The 23,853-nt window shown below is 39.2% G+C and overlaps 1 protein-coding gene across 3 annotated transcripts in view; it reads right to left on the bottom strand.

Moving 5' to 3' along the window:
* The window catches only part of LOC122806216 (bile acid receptor-like), a 428,707-nt gene that overhangs the window by 261,939 nt on the left and 142,915 nt on the right, over positions 1–23,853 (bottom strand). Inside the window, exon 2 of one of the 3 annotated variants that reach the window (XM_044076451.1) lies at positions 1,390–1,603. The exons of the other annotated variants lie outside the window; for them this stretch is intronic. The gene's annotated coding sequence lies outside the window, so the exon portion shown is untranslated. The remainder of the gene's footprint in view (positions 1–1,389; positions 1,604–23,853) is intronic. 3 annotated transcript variants of the gene reach the window in all.

Raw genomic sequence — 23,853 nt, forward strand, 5'->3', positions numbered from 1 at the left:
ACTAACCCAGAACACATTTCATGTCCTAATAACTATATTATTTTTTTCCCTGTACAGCTTAATTATTTCTCTCTTTTTTCTTGTTTAATACGTTTTGTATCCAGTAAACATACTGTAATACATCCATCTTTTTTGCACCATTCAACAGCCATTAAACTTCGCATTTAATTTCTTAGTGTTCACATTTAGTCCTGAGATACCTAAATCATCCCTTTCCCTTTATAACTTTTTCTTCCTATTCCTGTTTTTCTCTTTCTACTTCTAACTCTCCCTGCAATATATTTAACATCTTTCTGCTTTTGTTCTTCCCCTTTTTCTAAGTCACCACCCTTTTGTTCTTCATTTGCCAACCCATATTTGTTTTTGTTTGAATCTGTTCTGCCATTAGTCCTTCCCCTTACTCATTTTCTTCACCTAGAGTCATATTTCTTTCACTTTCTTCCTCACTGATACCAGTCATTTCACTTCCTTTTTGAATATTGTTTGCTATATATTGCCTTTCCTCTCCCTTAGTTTCTTTTTCATGTACCCATTCTTTTTCCAGCACCCACCGGGCATTTCCTACAAAATGGTCTACAGCTGCTAGCAGTATGGCCTTGGATTTTTTTCATCCCCACAGGAGAAGCAAATCTTCAGTTGGCCCTAGTACTTAACAGTTGCTCTTTTCCCATTCAGTATTACAGTGTTATTTGAAATATGCTGTAATTTCCAATCTCACATATGAAATGTAACCCACACTTCCCATTCCCCCTGTCCATACATTTCTGTTATTACATGTTTTCTTTATAACTTGCATTTTATCATATAATGACAGGAAAAGAGTTTTGAGTTCAAATTCTGCTATTTCTAAAGTTCTGAACTGCATGCCAAAGTTCTGAAAAATAATATTTCCAAGTTGATATATTTTTTCTGTTTCTTTCATAAACTTTTCTGTACCTGAAGAAGTCTCAAAAGTAACTTCAGAAAAGTATTTTGACCCCAAATGTAACAATGCTCTTATGTGTTTTAAAGTAAATCCTAACTGCAGTTAATATTGTCCATAATGTTAAATCTGTTAATAGTAGCACTGGTTTTGGTTCTTCTTCTTACCATCAATCTTTTTCTCCTGAAGCTGCTATCCTTATGTTCTTGACAAATGCCCCTGCTTGCATTGTAAATTGCTTCATGTTGCTTATCTTACAACACTTGCATATGTTTCTTACTTTCATTCAGTTCTGTAATTCACAGTACCCTGTTGCAGAGGCATATTCTTAAAAAAGATCACTCCATCACACGAACGTGCTTATGTACTTTTAGACTAGACTCTGTAACCCACTTTTCTACCACTTCAGCAGCTTCTTTATGTGACTGTTCCTCCAACACTTGATCCATTACAGCACTCCAGCTCACCTTCTCTCCTTCATGTGGCTCTCCTTCCTTCAAGTTTTCCAGTACCTCTGTATCCAGACTTCCGCTCCCCAACTACGTAAATAGGATTTTATCTTGCTCTGATTCTCTCTCCAAAATTTCCCAGCAGCAATGTTTACTCCTTCCTTCATCTAGGAATTTTCCAAGCACTAGTGGCAACCCTCTAGCATCACCTTGTGCTCAAAAGGAGTAGGGGCTTTATTAAAAGCAGAAAAAGAAAAAAATATATTAAGAGAGTCAAGTAAAGCCAAGAAACAATCACAAACGAGGAAAAACTAAATAGGAATAGCAGGAAAATAGTAACATAAGCACTGAATTACATCACAAACCGAACCCCCACCCTTTCACCCACAGCCAAAAATATATATTTTTAAATAAACCATTCACATTCCAGATAAGATTATACTGTAGTTTTCCACACTATAAAATCATACACAGGAAGAAAAAATATTAGGAGTGTTCAACTGCTCTCCCCCAAAACATCATAATGTCCATGTCCATTCATTTCATAAGTCACTGCTCCAATGGGAGAATTTTTGCAAAAACAAGAACATCTACTTCCAACTCTCGGTCATTCCAAGAAGGCATTAGACAAGTCTCTTCCTGGTTACAAAAGAAACAGCACAATTCTGCATCATATTTACATTTCCTCTCCGCTTTAACAGCCAATTTTTGTAAAGGAAGTCTCCACAAAACAATCTGCACATTCCACTCATCTATGAAATATTTTCTTCCATCTAGCTATAATCTGTTTAATGGGGCCAGAAAGATGCATCTATGTGTATATTAAGATGAAAATCTCCAAGATTTCTAAGTACCAGCATTTTCCTTGTTTCAGGACAAGTATCTAAAGACAATTTCCAGTCCCCAATTTTCTTAAAAACTTCCAAATGCTCTCCTGCACAAGAGGGTTTCTTCCATCAGAGATAAATACCCTAAACTTAAAAACACACACACACACACACACACACACACACACACACACACACACACACACACACACACACACACACACACACAATCACACATTTAGTCCCATGCATACACATATTCACACAGCTTCTGACCTTACCTTACCACTAAAACCCCCAGTACTTACCTTTTTTTTCAATAGCTGAACACAGCCAACTACCAAGATGTGGTAAGAGTGGTCATGCTAATCTGCATGATCAAGAGAGTCTTTGAATAGTTTTGTGGGTAGATGCTTTCCTGGAGGTAGTTCCAGGTAAGAGAGCACATAACTAATTTCTGTATGCCTGTCTCCCAGACTGCCTCATTTGTTATATAGCATGGCCTTGGAGACAGCCTTATATGGTGCTACATGACATTTTGCTAGACCACCATGTTAGGGCTGTCTGAATTCCAAAAGGTTACCATAAGGTGTAACTTAGGAAACAGTTCTTGGTAATCTCTATGAATGCCCCCCCACCAATGTAGTAAATAAACTTATTTATGGGAGATCAACCTAAACAATTCCACATACATGCAGTAATGTATAAAGAAGCCAAACAGCTCACCCATTGATCAAAGACCACTTTCTATGTCTCAAAAGAAACCCGCAGAGCCATAACACAAACCACAGAAAAAGAATATCAAAAAGCATCCCAGCAAAATCAAAATTAGACCATTTATCCTTATTAATAGATAAACCTTTTTTCTGCAATATAGACAAAATTGAACCAAAACAGGGTCCAGTCCAAGTCACAAAAACTAAACAATCTGAATATCTTAAAGTAAGGGAAACCATACTACCTGAGGAAAGAAATATTCTGTCTGGCACCACAGCTTTGAACACCTGTAATGGAACTGCATTCATTACTAAACAAAAAAAGCAAGAGCTCAGAGGACACCCCTGCTTAACTCCTGCATGAATAATAATGCCTCACCCAATTCAACCATTGACTTAAAGATAGACCCATGATACTGAAATCACATTTTGAAAAAAAACTTTATTAACTTAATTTATTTTATTTACTTTGCTTTTGTTTACCAGGTTTGTCTGACTGATTTTAGTCAAAAGCCCTTTTCAGTAGACATCTGGGGAGAAAACCTTCAACATATTACAAGCTTTTTTTTAAACAAACTAAACACAATGTGTACAGATATATATTAAGTAATATACATTCACAATTACACATTCATTAGATAGCATTTATGTGAAATAAAGGCAACTATTATGGTTTAAAGATACTTATGCATTAGTAGATGTTGAACATTGAGCATTTGAAGAAGTGTATTTGTGGGTTTTGTCAAGTATATGATAGATCATGTGATTAGTGCTTCGAAATTCAAAGAAATGGAGGTGAGGAAAGGAACTAGGTAAGGCAGAAAATGTTAATATTGTAATTAAGAGGTGGACATAAATCTTATTAGAGGATAATTATATATATATATATATATATATATATATATATATATATATAGCTATCATAAGGTTATATTAGAAGTATAGAGGTGTGGGGGATAAGCAGTGGCACAAAGCTATGTATATAGGTAATAAAATTATTCAGGTATTGGTGAAGACTAGTTGTAGTAGAGCACAGGATTTGAATGAAGAGACACGGTTTGACAATATGGCAAGCTGAAGACAAACATGGCATTTATCCTGGAGATATACAGGAGCAGAAACATCAGTTTGATAGGTGAAGTTTTAGTTATATCTTAAGTGAGTTTGCATTCTGAATGGATTTCAGTGATAGTGGGGTATGGTCCCATAGTTTAGCCACACTCTTTGAATATAGAGAGTCTCCTGTAAGATTAGATGATTTGGTTATAGTGATTAGTGATTTTTTCACTACAGCTTAAAATTCTATTAGGACAGTAGTGTTGTATTAAGTTAAGGGCTGGGCAATTTTATGACTTATAGTGAAGTCTGTGCATTGTACTTAGGCAGTGGTGTGTTCTATTGTTATAGATTACTGCAAATTTTGGTTATTTTATTTTAACATTGCTCAATTTTGGACAATTGTGAGCCCTGAAGGTTAATGAAGATTAGGACAGCATAGAGAAGAGATGACTGCAGGAAAGTAGAGACTATATGTCTTCTGGCTATGTCAGTGAGGTTGGTTTTTACTCTGTATAATATACCCAATTTTTGATGTTTTTTTAACCAAATGTGATACATGGTAGTCTAATTTCAGCTGGCCATCTATGATGACACCCAGTAATGTTGTTTGGTTTACTTGTTCTATCATGGTGCTGTTGGCAGAGATAATAGTAACTGTTGTTTTGGCAGAGATATGTTTGGGGTAAAGAACAACAACTTATTTTTTAGGGTTAGTAGTAGTTGTGAATTATTTATCCATGTTTCAATTGATAAGAAATACTGTTGTGCAAAGCCTTGGAGTTCAGAGAGAGACAGAGAGAGAGATTTTGTAGAGCAGATTAGGGTGGAATCATCAGCATATTGAAACCAGGACAGCATTTTTTGTAGCAGTGCAGATAGAGGTGACTGATGATTATATTTAAAAGTATGGGACCTAGTATAGATCCTTGTGGAGTACCAATAGTTACAGGCAAGAAGGTGGCAAAATAATTTTCCATTTCATTGTTTGAGAGGTAGTTATGGAACCATTGCAGTGAAGATTTGGTGAGCCCTAAGAATGAGAATTTTTGTAAGAGTTTCTGGTGTGTGACAGTATCAAAAGCTTTTGATAAGTCTTGGAAGATGATGGAAACTAGGTCCTGTCATTCACGTAGGCATACATCTCAACTGTACAGATTTTTGCAGAATGTCCAGATTTTTGCCTCATATTTTAGTCTGTTTCGCATAAAATTGTGGTTTTCTGGCAAATTATTGACAAACCATTAAAGACTGACGTTAGAAAATAATTACAGACATTTCAGTTTCTGACTTCATACCCTTCAGAAAAATTCATGCTAATGCAAATACTGTTATTCTATCAACTTTCTAAGCTTGTAGGAGTAATATTTAAAAATTGACCCTATTTTCTGGCCTTTGTCCTACTTTTATTTATGACTTTGTCCAGATTTCTTGCTCAAAGAGTTTGAGAGGTATGCATGTAGGTGTTGACCATATTAATAAAATTCAGTAAATCAGTAGTTGTGCTCTGATGAGGACAGAAGTCATGGTGGGTTGCAGACAGAAGCTGGTTATCAATTAGATAGTTGAATAGTTGCATATGGATGCATTTTTCTAATATTTTTATGGGGCAAAAAAGATGACAACTGTCCTATAGTTTCATAGATCTGTATTGAAATCCACCCTTGTGCAGTGGAACAATGAATGATTTTTTCAATAGTGGGGTGGGGCTTTATTTTCAGATATGGATTGTTTTATTAGAGTTGAAATTGGATATGCAATTGAATTCCTTTCATAAAATATTGTTGTTTATATAAAGCATCTTTAGTACATTATTTATTCATGCCAAAAAATTGTTGCACACTGTAACAGTTTATATCACTGTTCCAAATAGCCATATCAAATTGCTCACACAATTCCTTATATACATATTTTTTATGCTTCAATCATTCCCTTTTTCCCAAATAATCCAACTGCCTACACTTTTTCTTATATACCACCAACCATTCAGACTACGAAATATAAAAGTTTTGGAGGCCTTCCAAGATGGCTGCCCACTGCTCAGCTCTTCCAGTTTGGAAAAAGAAAGTGCTAGATAAGGACTAGTAATTAGGCCTGCTTCAGTAAAACTCAGTTACCAGCAAATAAGTACACAGCACAAATGCCAGCAAAGAAGAAACTTAGCGAGCCCAAAAGAAAATCAACTAGAAAGGGTGAAGAGAAAACACTGACTAGAAAGAATCATATATCTCTTCAGCAAAAGGCAATTCAAGCTCCAGCTTTGGTACAAAATATGACTTCCAGTAACTTAGATAAAACTAGGTCAAATTTGCTCAGAGGTGATTAAAATAAATGAAACATTGAAGGAGTATATCAACAGAAATTACAAAAGACTTGAAAAACGGAAAACGCTTTAAACAGCTATTCAGATGAACTGATAAAAAACTGAAAAATCACAGGTCAAAATAAGGAAAAGGCTGGCTGAGCATAAGACTGCTCAAGAAGATAAACTGGGAGGCACAAACTGTATTCATTTTATGAAAGCACAAATAAGCAGCTGGACTAGTATAACACAGAAGGATTTGTTAATTGAAAGGGTGCATCATGTGTATGTTCCAAACCTAGCCATGAGAAAGCAGCCAAGATCTGTATTAGTAAAGATGCAATCATGCAAGAAGAAAGAATTGATCTTGACAAAATTGTGGCAGAAGGGTGAAGTATTAAAAAAACAGAGACATTGGAATGTTTGTGGAAAATGATTATTTATTGTACATCACACAGAAGAGAAACACATTTATTCCAGCAATCAAGGAATGTCGAGAGGCAGGCGTGTGATTCAAGGTGCTATATCCACCTGTCTTCAGAATATTTTTCCTGGAGGATCAGTCGTTTTTTGATGCAGAGCAAGCTAAGGGGGAGATGCAAAAGTTTGTCCAACAGGGGGAGATACATCAAACAGAAGGGGACTCTGCTTCTCATTCTTCTGCTGATAAAGCACATAGAGAGACTTTGCAAGTGAAATCTTTTCCAATCTTTCAAAGGAAAATGCTTGTGACATAGAATTGTGAGTACCTTGGACTTCAACTAGAGTCTGGTATTGGGAAATTGAGATGAACAGTATGAAGACCAGTAATACTGAAATTAGTGAATAAATGTGAAACTATAAAGCATCATCACATTTGTGAAATACGGATTTACAAAAAAAGTGCTTGAGAAAGATTGGATTTTAGTTGATTTTGTTTAACTTGTTGGTGAAATGAAAAGCATATGCCCCACATCATGTCAATAATGTTTGGAAGGATACTGAAAGGAAAAAAAGGGGTGGATAAAAAAGGGAAACAGTAACTTTTTAAGAACTATAGGCATTACAGTGTAAAAAGAGAAGAAAGGCTAGACAAAAGCACATTTAGGTCAATAGGCTATCATGGAAACAAGCTAGGACAATAAACTGAGAGGTCTAGGGACAATGTTTGCTGAGAGAAACATAAAAGTAAAAAGTATAAGGGCAAGCATCTCAATAAAAATTAGTAGATATGGATCAGTGTGGTTTGTGGAGGAGAGACAAACATTTGACATTAATAGCACAATGATGATCCAGAGGGAAGCAGAATGTAGGAAATGCAACTATTGTTGGTGAGTACTGATGCTGCTGCAGAGAAACCATTCAACAGAATAAGCTGGGATCTATGAGTGGGACAATGGAAGCATTTGCATGTCCTATATAATAATAAGGTTAATGAGGAGGATATATGAGGGATCGGTGACAACAATTAAAGTGGGAGGATTCCTGGAACCAGCTAGGGGTATATTACTCTTTTCCATTTGTTATTTGTATTATATTAGAGCCACTGGCAAAGAAAATAAGGAATTCAGAAATTCAAGGATATAGTTGGCATGATAATCAGGAAATGTTAAGTTTAATTGATGAAGATATTACTTTAAACCTGATAAAACCAGAAAAGGACATGTCAATGTTGTATGACATTCTGCAACAGTTTCAAATTGTTTGGCATATAAAATTAATGAAGACAAAACAAAAGCTATAGCTTTAAACTATGTACCCACACATGAATTGGTTCAGCAATACCCACATTTATGGAACACAATGAAGTATTTCGGAGAAAAGGTTAAAAAATATTCAGTTATGGCAGCTAAGGATATGTGGGAAGAGAATGAGCAAAAGACTGAGCAAAGGATAATACACAAACTGAGAAACTAGAATCTTGTGTTTAATGATGTGGATAGCAAGATACAAGCAGTGAAAATGTTTTTAGTCCCTTTAGTTTTATATACAGCTCAGGCATATTTTTATCAACCATAGGAGAAGTTGTGGATATTAATTATTAAATAATTGAAGGATTTTATCTAGGAGGGGAAGAGGGTAAGGGTCAAGTAGGATAAGATGATTCTTCCAATAGAACAAGGTGGTTCAGGATTACCTGATTTGAAGGGATATTTTAGATGTGATGAAACGGGGGGGGGATTCAAGAAATAAGAAGAGAGTGGGTTTTTGGATGCAGATCCTTAAGGAGAGTAACAACATGCATACAGAATATTGTATTCATAAAGTAGTAGAAAGTATTCTGAGAATTAAACCTATACAAGAATGGAGAAAAGAGATTCTGCTGATTTTGTTGCAAGATGAGGCTTGGATTTACTGGAGAAAACTGGCAAAGGAACCAAAGTATTGGGAGTAAATAACTAGAGAGTGAAAAGAAACAGAATGGGAAGAGGCTAAGAAGACATTTGGAATGCATGCTAGAGACTGCTTTTCAGTGATTGATATTAGAGTACAGGCAAAGAGAAAAGGATCAGGGAATCCTAAGTGAAAGACCTGCTTTGGTAGAGTTTTATGTTGAATCTAGTTAAAAAAAGGAAAATTAGGAGGGCATGTAAAATATTACATGATAACTACAGGAATCAATCAGAGGAGGATAGAAAAGATTGAGAAGAGAGATTGGATAAGCACTTCACAAGGAAACAATGGGAGGACAAATGCATGGCTCCTAAATATGTAAAATAAAAGTCTAGAATATTTAGGATTTTTGCTTGGAAGGGTTTTCATTGGCATATTTATACCCCAAGCAGACTCCAAAGAATTTTTCCTTTGGTGGATAGCAAATGTTGGAGGTGTGATGGGGAAGAAAGAGGTTACTGGGAACATCTATTTTGGGTGTGTAATGAGTTGGCAGATTTTAAAATTCCCTACAGAGTACACTGTCAAAAATATTTTGTGAGCAAATGGGTGTAACTAAGGAAATGTTTTTTGAGCTGGGATACAGGATCTAAATTGCAAAGACATGGTAAGGTCTTGTGAAGTTTAATTCTGGTGGCTGGCAAAAAAAAAAAACAATTACTAGAGAATGGAAATCGGAGTCTAAGCCAACTGTACTTGATGTAGTGAATATTGAGGTCAATATTAGATAATCGAACGTTTGAAAGTTCGACTATCATATGGTTGACACCATTTGATCGACTTATGGTAAGGTCTTGTGAAGTTTAATTCTGGTGGCTGGCAAAAAAAAACAATTACTAGAGAATGGAAATCAGAGTCTATGCCAACTGTACTTGATGTAGTGAATATTGGGGTCGATATTAGATAATCGAACATTTGAAAGTTCAACTATCATATAGTTGACACCATATGATCGAACTTTCAAAAGTTCGAAAATCTAATAAAAAAATAAACTACACAAAACACCTACCTGAACACTCTAAGCAGGGGGGCAAGCCCCCTGCACCCTCCACACCCCCCAATCTTTAAATATACCAACTCCGAGATAGCACTACAATGCAGAAAAGGGAAATCTTCCCATTCTGCACTGTACGGAGATCTCCGCTACAACATTCAAACATTCAAAAATCTGATCATATGGTGTCAACCATATGGGACTCGAAATTTTGAATGTTCGAACATTCAATATAGACTCAATTATTGTAACACACATAAAAGAACTGGAAGTAGGATCTTTAGAAAATGGTAGGAGAAAAATACATAGAAAAAAATGGAAATTGTGGGAACATTGCATGCAGAATAATATTTTGGTGGATGAGTAATGTTTAAGGGAAGGCAGGAATTGAGCAATTCATGTATAGTTTTACTAATGATAATTGTATAAAAGAATGTATGTGATGTATAATGTTTGCAGGTGTGGACACGTTTACAATGTTTGTGTTCTTTTACATAAATGTAAGTCTCCTGTGTCTTAAGTGATAATCTAATAAACATGTTAAAAAAAAGAAATACAAGTTTTTCATATTCACATGATCCAAAACACAGTCATTGCCTCAAGATATGCATCATCAGCAGACAGGCATACACTCCTCTTGTTCTCTTTATAACTTTCCCTACCCACAGAACTGTGTCATCAGACTTAAAAAGGGAGTATATAACAACATGTCTGAAAAAACACCCATTTACTTCTCCCTCTACTTTTTAGAAAGTAGGACTGTGAACAAAACATTTACCTCTGCTATAAATATGACCCACATCTACCACTAACCAATGTCAAAAAAACTTCAAAAGATAAAGACAGACTTTGACGTCTTTACTCCCCAGGCTGTTCTTCATAAAGCACAATTAAAGTCTTCCACTAACACTAAGGAAGAAAAACAGTGAAATAAACAGCCAAAGATTTGAGCAACTGATGGACATATTATTACTAGCATATAAAACAAATAAACAAAAGACTTTTGTATACATATGACAATCCAATAAAACAGCATGACCAAGAACAATAACTGCAACATCTAAAAAGTGACCCTTGAGGGGCCAACTCAGTATTATCCAAGTGTACAAACTCAGTCTCCAAAATATATCCTAACCCCAACTTACTGTTGCTTGCTTCGTCTAAACTGGTGTCATCTTTTCAACAAGTGTACAATATCTGCCCTTGCAAATTTTCAACAGTCAAAATCATCAAAACCAGTATTTCATTAACCTTCAAAGAAATAAAATAGTGCATTTCAACCCTTACCCTTTATTGTATCCTTTTCCTTAATACATTTCTTCTTATGCTTCTTAACCTAACTACTACTAGGCACCTCCTTCTTCTTCTTCCTTCTAATTATCAGCTAAACAAGTATCCGTCTGCATATAATTTGCCAACCCTCCCAGCCTGTTACTGTTGTGCTCTTAATCACAACTGTCTTTCTAGTTGCCTGCCCCTTATGTTAATTTGACCACATATCGCCTTCCCTCTCCCCTTTCACTGTCTGTTGTGAGTAAACACATAAATATCATTTTATTCTACCGCTGGTGAGAGAAGGACCAGAGTCCATTGATTCCTGACTGTTTCTGGTTGGGCAGTGAGTGTCTGTGCTAGACATTCCTGAATGGTCTGGTTGCTATTCAAGACATCTACTGGGAAAAGGCTTCAACAAGCCTGCAGATCCTTGCAATATCTAGGACAACACTGTGGATCACCAAACAGACTGTGGTCTGCTTCTCATCTTGGGATTGGTGCTAATGTTTTGCTTTTGGTGAGAGAAGAACAAAGGAGCATTATTTCAGCAGAGTGAAGCTGTGGTGAGACCAGCACTAGTAGTAGTCAGGCAGTAGCCATTCATTTGACTCTCCTCTTTTCATCATTCTTTACAAACTAATTCTTTTTCAGTAAGTATTGTTTGATTTATTTCTAACTTCAGAATATCTGCCTAAATACTTCATCCTTAAATTTTCAGGGTCTACATATTAGTTTCCCCTCAAGTGTTTGGCAGTGCTCTGTTTAGATACAGACTCCTTGAGTGACATTTTTCCTGTAAAAGCATGACTGAAATTTCACCAATACCTAGTTGCACACAGGACAACTAGTTTGCAGTGACAAGCACTGTCCCCAGAGTTGCAAACCAGATACCCCTGACATTGCTTTATATTCTCACTCCAACTGTCTAATCAATAAAAAGGGTTTGTTGTCATGAATATGAACTTTCCCACAATCTCTGTTACCAGCTTGGGGAATATTTATTTATTTATTCGCAGTTATTTTACCAGGAGAGTCCATTGGGCCTAGAAGAACCCATTTTGACTGGAGTCCTGGAGAGAAAAGCTCCAAAAACAAAACAACAATTACAAGTTTACAATAGAAGTTTTTGTAATAGTAAGTACAAAAGTATTAGTATGAAATGCATTAATACATACAACATCTAATGGAAAAATGATAATCAAAGTTTAGGTTATACTAGTTGCAGAGAAAATATTTCATTTACAGAGACAACTTCTGAGATAAAAAGTATCAGCATTGTAAGTTAAGAGGAGGTTGTTTATGCATGGATTGGTTCCTGCTAAAACCATGTATGGAATCAGAGAAGACTGAGATGAAGAGAGGAAAGGAGGTTAAGGGGGGGTGAGAGCAGGCGCATTCCCACTGAGAAATTAGGTGTGAGTGGAGTGAGGTTTTTGAAGGAAGAGAGGTTTGTGGTGGTACAGATGGATGGAGGCAGTGAGTTCCACTGGTGTGCAAGGGCAAAGAATAGGAGATTTTTACCTGAGGGGCGGGTAGGTTTATGAATTTCTATTGGGTTTTGATTGTTGGTTCTTAACAGTCTGTCAGGGAGGTGCATTTTGAAGGTTGAGGATAGGGAGGGGCAAATGGAGGGGTTGAAAATAAGTTTATGGGCATGGGTAAGTTGAATAAAGGATAGATAATTGGGCAGCTCTACGCAATTTAGTTGATGAAGGGCTAGACAGTGATGGGTAGAAGACTTTTGGCTTGTGGCAAACTTTGCAATTTTGCAATACCAAGAGGATGGTTTTGTCTTGAGAGAAGATTGTAGGTTTGTTAGAAGTGCAGCACCATAAAGAAGAGAAGGGATGAGATATGTGGTAGCAAGAATAAACGTAGTAGAAGGAGTAGGGTAATGATTATGGCAATATAGCATGCCAAGTTTTTGGTGTTTTTTTATATTTATTTGTAGGTGAGAGGTGAATTTGAGCTAGTCATCAATGAGGACACCTAGTAATTTAGCCTCAGATACTAATTCGAGAGATGTGTTGTTATGGCTTTTGATGGAAAATGAATTCTTGTCAGTGATGGTTGTTTTAGTAGGGGTAAATAGCATTAGTTTGGATTTTGAGGCATTGAGTGCTAGGTGATTATCTAGCATCCATTGTTCTGTGATAGAGAAAGCTTCTTGTGTGAGCTTTATCAGTGTGGGGATGGAGGTGGCAGAACAGATTATGGTTGAATCATCAGCACATTGGATGAGTTTTGCAATGGGGAATGAGTGATGGAAATCATTTATAAATATACTGAAGAGGAGGGGACCCAGTATGGAACCCTCGGGGACTCCAGTGGGGGTATCGAGGAAGGAGGAGGTAACTGTTTTCCATTTGTCTGCTTGGCATCTGTGTGAGAGATAACTATTGAACCAATTAAGGGTGGAAAGGGATCAGTTTAGTTTAGAGAGTTTTGCTAGGAGAAGGTTGTGAGATATTGTATCAAAGGCCTTAGAGAGGTCAAGTAGGAGGGTGGATACTATGCAGCCAGAGTCACGGGTTTATTAACAATTTCTAAGAAGGAAAGAAAGGCAGTGGTGGCCAGGTCTAAATCCATTCGGTGTTGGAGTAAGTAAGTGATTGTCAGTGAGGTAGGGAAGAAGTTGTAAATGGATGCATTTTTTAAGGAGTTTAGAGATGGGGGATAGGATGGCAATAGGGCAGAAGTTTGTAATATTATTATTGTTACCCCCTTTATGCAGGGGTATAGTGAAGGCCTTTTTCCATAGTTGGGGTACATGACCTTCTTTGTTAGAATGGTTGATTAGTATACTGATGGGTAAGGCAATGGCTTCAGCGGCTATATTTAGAAAGTGTGAGGGTATGTTATCAGGGGCATTGGAGCATGGTTTTAGTTTTTGGAGAAGTTTTTTTTATGGAAGATATGGGTATGGGTTTTATGGAGAAAGAAGGAGGTTGGGAGGTGGAGGTATTAGGGAGTAATGGTGATAGTGAGCCCAGGGGAGGGGATAAGGAGGTAGGGGGTGTAGAGTTGGTAGAGAAGGACGAGGTTAGTTTGGAGATTGAGTTTATGAAAAAAGAGTTGAATTGTGTAGCTAGTTCTATGTCTAGAGCATCGGGATCTGGACAAGGGGTTTCTTTTTTCCCAGGGTTAAGGAGAGTTAAGATACCATTCCAAAATTTTTGTGGGTTTGTTTTATGGTTGTTTTGTAGTGAGATGAAATATGTTTTTTGGTCTGATGTAACAAGCTTCTTGACTTTATTGCAAAGTGATTTGTACTCGTCGATGGTGGAGGGAGTCTTATTTTTCTGGTGGTGTAACCAGGCTTTATCTCTGAGCCACATGGCAGCTAGTGTATTTTTGGTTAGCCAAGGGACAGTTTTGTTTTTTATTCTTTTGAATTTAAGGGGAAGCATAGCTGTCTAACAGGTGTAAGAAAGTTGAGTTGAAGTAGCTAACAGCTTCTTCTAGGGGTAGAGTTCTTAGAGGGCTCCAGTTTACTGATTTTAAAGAGTTAGGGAAGGTAGTGGGATTGAAATGTTTGAGGTAGTGAGTGGAGATATAGTTGTGAGATAATTGAAGGGGGGAAGTAAGGCACCGAGTAAAAGTGGGAAGGTGATCGCTGAGAGAGTCGGGAAGTATGCCGCTATCAGAGAAATAATGAGGGTGAGAGACTAAGATCCAGTCGAGGATACTACCGCTGGAGTAGTCTTTGGAGGGTCTAATTACAGAGTTGATAAGTTGGGAGAAATTATAAAAGTTGATATTTAGGGTGTTTGAGAGAGACTGAATAGAGGACCAGTTGATGTTCGTGTCACCCAGTACTATAGTTTCATTGCTAATATTAGTGAACAGCCAAGATAGGATATCTTCAAGTACTAAGATATTGCCTCCTGGAGGAATGTATAGTGAGGCTATGCATATGTGCTTGTGCCTATTTACTTGAAGTAGGGTCAGAATTAATTTAGCATTGGTGAATTGGGGGATGGGTTTTTGTAGAGGGTAACTGATAAGGAGGATGAATAAAGTAGAGCTACTCCTCCACTCTTTTTGTGGGTTCTGTCTTTTCTGATAATGGAATAGTTTGGTGGTACTATTTCTGAGTCTTTTATATGAGGTTTTAGCCAAGTTTCAGAAATGGACAAGATATCTGGTTTATTGTATTGAAGCCAGGCATGTAGGTTGGGAATCTTGTTAGCTATGCTTTGGGTGTTTAGAGAGGTAAAAAGGGTAGATTTGGAAGTAGAGTGGGGGTATGGGGGCCAGGGTTAAGGTGTATTTCACCAACAGAAGGATAGTGATTAGGTGTTGAAAATGTTGGAGAGGTACTTGGATTGCTTACTATTGGAGCTGAGTGTTATTAGATTTTTAAGGGTTTGGTTGGGTATGGATAGGGTAGAGTGCTTGTAAGGTGAGATGAGTTTATAGGGAAATAGTAGATAGTTATTGATGGGGTATAGAGTGGGGGATATTGGAAAGGGTGAGTGCATGTAGTATGGGAAGTGTGTTTGTAACATATGGTGGGGAATGATGTGAAAGAAAAGGAGTTGTGTAAGATAGTAGACATGGGATACTGTTAGAAGAAGTAGCATTTGAGATAAGAAGGTTGTAGGTTTTGATAGCATGGTGGAATAAGAGATAGTATAAGAGTGTTTGAGGTATTTAGTTGGTAAAGGTTCAGGTTAGGTATAGTAATATGGGAAGTGACTGGTGACAGATAAGGGGAGGGTGTAAAGGGGTGGATGTGTCTTGATGAAGTAGGAGTGTATTGCATAATGATGAAGAGGGTGTGGTCTAATGAGTATAAGTGCAGAGGTACTAGGGCGGGTGGGAATTGGGGGCAGGTTAGGGGAGTGGAGTGAGCCCGCAGGGAGAACGGAGTGGGGTAGAGCCAAGGAGAAGGAAGTAGAGCAGAGTAGAGAGCAAGCCAGCAAGAAACTATCAGTGGAACATGGAGCAGGCACAGAAGTGAAGAGGTACTAGGGGTAAAGGGCAGGTTAAAAACCTATGTAGAAACTAATGCAGGGGGGTAGTAGATACAGAGAAAAACTTCAGTAAACTGTAGCAAAAACCGGGATGGAAAAAAGGAGGTAAAATACTGCCACCTAGTGGCTTAATTGAGAAATAGCAAGGCTTGTAATAGAGGGAAACAGGAGCTGTATAACAGGGGTACTTGGAGTCTTGGGTAGGCTGCTAGCATGCGCTCAGTGGGAAATACAAATAAAGTACATTTAGTGATATGTAGCACAGTAGAGTGCAGACAGAACTTTGGGTGTGATAGTAGTAACAGTAGGCAGCTTCAATTTCCCTTTAGGAAGTTCTTTCAGAGGCAGGAATGTTGGGGAATCACCTAGCAGAGTTGTAAACACTTGGGGATTTTAAGCAACGCACAGCAGGCTGTAAAGGAAGGAAATAGGTTATGTTAGACAAGTTAGGAGTCTTGTGGATAGCAGGGTGGAAAATAGGTTTGTAAAACCTATTCTAACAGAGTATAGTTGGGTAGCCTAGAGATGTGTCTGTAGTGGGGGTAACCTTGAAGAGAGCTTGATGTGCAGTTGAGAGTACGTAGGGGATATCTACACAGCAGCATTACAAAACAGGCTGACAATGCAATAAAACAGTCAATATAGCTAAGCAGGCAGTGTCATTTGTACATCAAACAAGCAAAAACGTGGAACGAGGTAGCATTCAGGTGCACACAGTTGGTTTATGTACTCCCACTCCAAAAAGCAGCATATGAATCAGAATATGAGCATCCTGAGGCAATGCAGAAATTGCCTCATGTTTACTGACAACCAGTTAATTTTCAAACCAACTGATATGATATGTGAGGGATGTACTTATACAATGTCACTGGAGGCAAAGCTCTCACATAAAAGTACTCCTAATGTCAATAAGTTTGTCAGTAGTACACAGTTTGCCAGTAGTACACATGCTGCACCCATCACGCACAATTCAAAGCAGACATATAGATCCACATATGCTGAGGCACTTAAATGTAAACCTAAACCCCGAAGACCTCCTAGATGAAGTATACATAACAAATACCCTCAGCAGCTCCAAATGTACCCACATCAACACATAGAGCCACATCTTAAGGACCCTCTACTTCTAAGCCCATAAAGCAAGCCACCACACAATCCAACATTCTGGTCATTGCAGACTCCATCATGAGACATACTGATGTCCCTCTCATGAAGCTGAGTAAGGAGAAAGTCACAGTCAGTTTCTTATCATGGGCTAGGATTCATCACATTGCACACACTTAAGTCATTGAACCACAAGTAACAGTATGACTCAGTCATAGTCTATGTGGGTGTAAATGACCTGAGATGTATCTCCCTAGACTACATGAAAACAGACATCATGGAGCTGTTGGAATATGTATCTCAGGCTGGTGTGAATGTAGCAACATCTACACTGAATTGGAAGAACAATGGGCCATAGCCCAACAAAAAGCCTCTATGGGGTTTGTAGGGGTTTTGGCTGTCTATTATGATCGAACAATTGACAAGGGTATAGCTGAGGTAACCAAGATGTGTGAGAAAACTAAGAAATTTGAAGGACAACCATCACATACTACATGTTTAAATAAACTTAGCCAGGAACTACTCAATCTGGAGCAGCATCTTAAAGACAGGAAAATGCATAAGTTCCAAAGGGACTTGGGTGACTATAAAAGGGGCAATCCCTTTAGTAACAACAAACATGTCAGGTTTGAGAATGGGAAAGTACAGTTGTGTACACTTACCATAAATGTAAATGTTCGAGTGTATTCACTGTTGCAATCATCACACTTGGGTTATCTTGCCAGGGGTAGCCCTCAGTTGGCCTGAATACCAGAGGCTTAGTATTTCTGCATAAGTTGCTGTCGCTCCAGGACTGACGTCAGGTCATCAGTGGTAAAAAAACAGGTAGCCGATGCCATTACATCAGCTTTTCTTGCCCCAAATGTCAGGAGCCCCCAAAAGGGAGCTAAGCTATGGTGGAGTAACACCACCAGTAGAAAGTAAATACCAATAGCCCTGTAAGGGTGAAGAAGAGAGAGAGAGAGAGAGAGAGAGAGAGAGAAACCAGGACTGCAACAGTGAATACACTCGAACATCTACATTTATGGTAAGTGTACACAATTGTACTATGTTCTTCATGTTTCACTGTTGCAGTCATCACACTTGGGTTGATTCCCAAAGCTGAGGAATGGGTGGAGGCAGTCAAGAAGAGTTGGGGCTGGCTAGTATGCCCTGCAGAACTGCAGTTGCAAAGCCTGCCCTGGATTTTGAAAAGATAGGCAGGTGGTAATGCTTGGTGAAGGTATGAACAGAACTCCATGTTGCAGCTTCCAGGATGTCCCTGATAGGGACCCCTCTGAGAAAGGCTATAGAGGTTTGAAGTTGTCCTAGTAGAATGTGTTCTGACCCCCCTGTGGGGGTGGTTTCCCATGGTGTTTGTAACAGAAATGGATGCAGTGTGCTATCCAGTTGGAAATGGTTTGTTTTGATATGGTTTTGCCCTCTGCCCCTGGTGCAAAGCTGACAAGTAACTGGTCAGATTTCCTAAAGGGCTTAGTCCTATCCAGGTAGAATCAGAGCTGCCTGTGCACATCTAAAGAGTGCAGGATCCTTTCCCCTTATTTTGAGGTTTAGGAAAAAAGGTGGGCAAATGAATAGATTGGTTGAGAGCCACACTGGATACCACCTTAGGCATGAAGGTTGGGTTAGTCCTGAGGGAAACCGTGTCAGCATGAAAAATTATGAAAGGTTTCACAGCCGTAAGTGCTTGTAGCTCAGACACTCTTCTAGCTGAAGTGATGGCCAAAAGCAAGGCTGTTTTCCAAGAGAGGAACTTTAACTCTGGTGAAGCTGCAGTCTCAAAGGGGGGAGTGTGAGCTTTTCCAACACAAAATTAAGGTCCCAAGCAGGGGAAGGGGCTCTTCTTGGTGGCCTTAAGTTGTTAGCCCCTCTCAGGAACTGCTTGATGAGAGGGCATGAGACGAGAGGTGGCTCAGTGCTGTATTGTGCAATGATGGCAGAGGCATGGATTTTAATGGAAGAGAAGGATAGGCCCCTGTGGAGTAGTTCTGCTAGGTAATCCAAGATGAGAGGTAAGGATGGCTGTGCCAGGTCCACTCCTTTAGTCTGGATCCAGGAACTATACCTTTTCCACTTGTCAGCATAGGATTTTCTAGTACTGGGTCATCTGGCTTCATGTATGACATCCAGGACTTGTTTGCTTAGGCTGGCCACTGGAGGGAGAATTCAAGGAATAAGCCAGGCTGCTAGGTTCAGGGTCTGCAACTGTGAATTCAAGAACTGTCCCTCCTGCTGAGTCAGGAGAGTTGGAATTTGGGGGAGGTGCCATGGAGGCAACGGGGACAGACTGCACAGTAGTGGGTACCATTGTTGGCATGGCCAGTCTGGGACAATCAGGATTGCCCTTGGTCCTTCCTCCCTTATTTTGAGTAATACTCTGGTAAGAAGAGGTAGAGGGGGAAATGCATAGATTGAAAGGTTTGCCCACTGGAAGGATAGGGCATCCACTTTCCAGGCCTTGCTGTGAGGTTCCCTGGTGCAGAATTTGCTGAGCTAGTGGTTGTAGGGGGAGGCAAATAGGTCCCCCTTCGGGGTACCCCATTTTTAGGTCACAAGGTTGAAGGTGTTGTGGTTTAATTGCCACTTGTGTGGGTCCAGGAGATTTCTGCATAAGTTGTCTGCCAGAGAGTTTTGGTTGCCTGGCAGGAATTGAGCTTGCAGATGAATATGCATGGCTGAGGCCATGTTCCAAAGGGTCATGGCTAGCCTGCAGAGTGGGTAAGAGTGGGTTCCCCCCTGCTTGTTAATGTACCACATTACTGTGGTGTTGTCAGTTTTGATTAGTAGAGGGCCTGGAGAGCGCAGGGATCTGAAAGCTGTAAGACATGCTGAACAGCTAGCATCTATTTTTGGTTGATGTGCAGATGGATTTGGTTTGGACTCCAGTGGCCCTGAATTTACCTGCCGTCCAGGTGAGCACCCCAGGCATAGTTTGATGCATCTGTGGTTAGGGTCTGGGTGGCATGGGGTTGTGAAAATGGAAGTCCCTTGTTGTGGTTGCATGCTGCTGCCCACCAAAGAAAGTCTTTCCTTAGATAAGGTATCATAGGTATAATAGTTTCCAAATCCTGAGAATGTTGACACCAAAGGCTTTTTAAATACCACTGAACTTTCCTCATATGCAGTGTGGCATATGGAATTAGTAGAATGCAGGAGGCCATGAACCATAGAGCTTGCAGGATTTTCCTTGCAGATAACTGGGTTCTGGTGGCCAGTTATTAGAAGTAGCCTGTCAGATAGGCTTGTTTTTCAGGAGTTATAAATGCCATCTGGGATGCTGTGTTCAGGCTTGCTCCCAGGAATACGATTTTTTGACTGGAGACTAGTTTGGATTTCTTCTCATTGATAGTGTACCCCAGTGAGGTTAGTAGGTCCTTTACAAATGTCAGGTGCTGTAACAGCTTTTCCTGACTATCTGCCTGAATCAGGCAGTCATCTAAGTAAGGGTAAATTTGAATATTTCTTTGTCTGCAAAAAGCATTTTTGTTTCTGTTTAAAAACCTTTGTGATGTTCTTCGTGTTTCACTGTTACAGTCATCACACTTGGGTTATCCTGCCAGGGGTAGCCCTCAATCGGCCCGAATACCAGAGGCTTAGTATTTCTGCATCGGTTGCTGTTGCTCCAGGACTGACATCAGGTCATTTTGAATTTTGGTACCACCAGGAAGGTGTTTAGAATAGATAGATCTAAGATTGGATGCCACTTGCCCTTTTTTCTGGGTACCAGAAAAAGTCTGGAATAGAACCCTTGGCCTATCTGATATGCAAGAACAGGCTGAATTGCCCTCATGGAGAGCAGGGAATGAACTTGGTTTTGTGCCTCTGCCCACAGGCAGCCGACGCCATTACATCAGTCTTTCTTACCGAGGAACCCGAAGCAGAAGCAGAAGCATTTCACACACGTGCCGGTCGGCCGCTGCCTGAGTTTTCATTTCCAAAATTGAAATTGAAGTCTTTTAAAGCTAAGTACCCCATTGGGGATCCTTTTTTCTTGCTCTAACCAATGTCAGAAAAAGTTAACAATTGTCTCACCTGTGGAAAGCAAACACCACACCGAGATTTTCATTCTTACTGTGTCACCTGTTTAGGCCCAGACCATGACTACCGTCGCTGCCGGTTTCGTGCCTTGTTCAACCCCCGAACTATTCCTCGTCAGGCCCTTATTGTAGCTAAATACTTTCACTCTCGATCTCCGTATTCCAAAATGGCTTCGGTAAGCCATTCAACTACCAATCTTCCAAAAAGACGGACCGACTGAGGGCTACCCCTGGCAGGATAACCCAAGTGTGATGACTGTAACAGTGAAACACGAAGAACATCACAAAGGTTTTTAAACAGAAACGACCTAGGTTGATCCTTAAGAGACCTATGTCCTCTAGTTATGACACATCAGGGGATGACACCTCATCAGTCACGGACCTAGATACATAGCACACCCCAGACTCTCCGGTCTCCAAATGGAGTAATACATAAACCCCTTTAGGGGTAGACAGAGGAGGGCAGGGAGAAAAAACTCCAATGGTAGACAGCATGGAGGCACTACTCAGACTAATGATTCAGAAATAACTGTCAGTAAGAATGTGTTAAACATTTCTTCATCACCTTTGTCACAAACTCATATACAAGTACTGAATAAAGAGTTACATTTCATACCTGGCTTTTTTGTCTCTGGGGACACTCTTGCACAGGATATTATATCCTTTTGTTGATTACTCAGTTTAAAGCTATACTTTCAGTCACCTACTAATTCTGGCCATGAAGATGTTTTCAAATATCATAAATCCAATTTTATACCTCCTATGCATCACAATGTTCAAATGTTTCAAACATACATTCTCAACGATCTACATTTTCACTCTAAGGAATTCAGAATCAAATCTTAACAACCTCTCAAAGATCGAACGTCAGGATATACAGGAATTGGAAAATAATAAGGATTTGGTCATTCTACCTGTGGACAAGGGGGGGGGTGGTTGTTATGGACTGGACATAATATAATGCTGAAATGGACAGGCAATTGAATGATGGGTGGTACTATATATGTATGTCATTAAACTCTACCTTTAGGTTCAAGAAGCAGATTGATGAATTTCTGTTGTCTGCCAAGGAGAACAGTTTATAACTGACACTACTTTATATCATTTAACAGTGTCCAATCCTATGAGTCAATACATCTACTTTCTTCCAAAAATACATAAGGATTTTCATCATCCACCAGGTAGGCCCATCATCTCAGGCAGGGGCTCCATCACGGAACCCCTTTCACAATTCCTCACGCAGCTCCTACAACCTTTACTTAAATGGGTTCAGTCCAGGATTGGGGACACCATGCAATTCTTACAAATTATCTTAGAGATGTAATTGGAACCAGGTTGGTTGTTATGCACTTTAGATGTTTCAGCATTGTACACCAACATTCGTCACTGGGCTGGGTTACAGGCACTTGAGTATTGGCTTTACAAGTCGGAACTTTATCCACCAGGTTTTAACACCTTCCAGATCTGCCTTGCAGAGCACGTTTTGACCAAAAACGTGTTCTATTATCAAAATAAATACTATTGGCAGGTCCAGGGCACAACTATGGGGGCATCTTTTGCCCCCATTTATGCTGGCCTTTTTATGGCCTATTTAGAAGAACATCTTATTTATGACGATACACACAACATTTATCTAGATGAAATTGACATATGGAGACGTTATCTTGATGACTGTTGGCTAGTATGGAGATCTGATGAAGAATATCTTATGGAGTTTGTGGGGTACCTCAATGACAATAAATGGGGTATATAGTTTACAGACAATTATAATATCCAAAAAATCACTTTTCTGGATGGTTTAGTCACCAGAAATGTTGATCACACCCTAGAAACAGAGGTTTATCACAAATACCCACAACATAACTCCCCTCTTCATGCCTCCAGTTTTCACCCACCACATATTTCCAGGAACATCCCCAAATCTGAATTTCTATGGATGAAGTGCATTTGTTCACACCAGACACCTATGAACACTTCAAGGATGATCTAACGACCATATTCAAAGACAGGGGTTACAAAATGGGCAACATCCTCAATGCCAGAAATTGGGTATCCACATTGGATAGGAGCGATCTTTTGAGGTATAAAGAGAAATAAACAAGGGAATGAATCAGTGATTCGTTTGGTAACCACGTGTGGGAGGAATACTGATGTGCCACTAAACAGTGTCCAAAGACATTGGAACATTCTATTAGCAGATAGCAAGCTTTCAGGATTTCTACAGGACAGATGCCTTTTTTCCTTTCGAAGAGGCAGAACTTTAGGTTCAAACTTCAGCCATGTCAAACATAGCCCCAGGAACAAACAGGATCCCACACAAAGAACTCTTACTGGTGATCTACTTGTGGGCTGTGTACCTTGTGGACACTGCACTCACTGTGAGAAGGTTACTAAATCCAAGCAGTTTACTAGTAAGAACACTGGAAATGCATATGACATCAGGTTCTTTGCCAATTGTGGTACCGATAGGGTTATCTATCTCACAACATGCACCTGCTGGGCGTTTTATGTAGTTCAAACCTCTAGACCTTTAAGGTTACGAATATCAGAACACTACACTGACATCAGAACCAAAAAGTCTAGTAATGCTCTTTACAAACATTCATTGACACATAGGAATGCAAACTTTAGATTTATGGTTATTAATAGGGTCATGGGCAGCAGAACCAATAAAGCCGGATGGCATTCGATACTAAATACCAAGGAAAAGAAATGGATTATCAAGTTGGGTGGTTTATTTCCACCTGGTCTCAATGAGTATTTTTGAATGACCAATGAGCTTCAATTTTGATGACAGGTTAAGTATAAAATGGAGCAAT

The sequence above is a fragment of the Protopterus annectens genome, chromosome 7.part0 (genome assembly GCF_019279795.1).
Source record: "Protopterus annectens isolate FY-2018-M chromosome 7.part0, PAN1.0, whole genome shotgun sequence".
Classification (NCBI taxonomy): domain Eukaryota; kingdom Metazoa; phylum Chordata; order Ceratodontiformes; family Protopteridae; genus Protopterus; species Protopterus annectens.